Source organism: Arachis duranensis, chromosome 7 (assembly GCF_000817695.3).
Source record: "Arachis duranensis cultivar V14167 chromosome 7, aradu.V14167.gnm2.J7QH, whole genome shotgun sequence".
Lineage (NCBI taxonomy): Eukaryota > Viridiplantae > Streptophyta > Magnoliopsida > Fabales > Fabaceae > Arachis > Arachis duranensis.
Window position 1 is genome coordinate 9371579 of NC_029778.3, and position 729 is coordinate 9372307.

The window sequence follows — 729 nt, forward strand, 5'->3', positions numbered from 1 at the left end:
TTTACTCTGGCAGCAGAAAGGTTATGTGAGCGGGAGACTGCCACAACCCTCACATCTCAACATAGGCGGGAGACTGCCTCCGCCCATACGTTGGCACCGCTACCTCACACAAGCAGGAGACTGCCACAGCTCTTGCCTGAGGCGCATAGCGACTTACTAAAACAATGCATGTCACGTGAGCGGGAGACTGCCACAGCCCTCACATCCGAACATAGGTGGGAGACTGCCACAGTCCCTACGATGGAGAACAATGCATATCACAAACACATAATCCATATCAGAGGCCACTGCTCATAGCACACTTCCGTTCATACTCATTCCATTAACCATAATCCTTAATCAATATATCAAGTTCATCATCAACCTAGCTCCCCATTAGTTAACATGACGAAAACACCCAACAGACATACCAAGCCTAAGTCACCGTCATCTAAAACCCGTATATAAATCTATTAATCTCAAACATAAACCCCTCTATACTAGTCTTAGGGCCTAATTATTATCCACAAGTCTTAAGGAGAAGTTAAAGAAGTTTGGAAAGCTAGAGAATCCTTAAAAGTGAAGAAAAACACATTTTCAATAAAACAACGATTGTGCGTACACATACGTTGAAACAGGTACGTCCGCGTACGCATACCTGGGCCGCATACGCATGTATATCAGAATCTAGAAAAGTTAAGTTGCAGAAATTTAAGTTTTAGACCCCAAACTTTAAACGTTCATAACTTT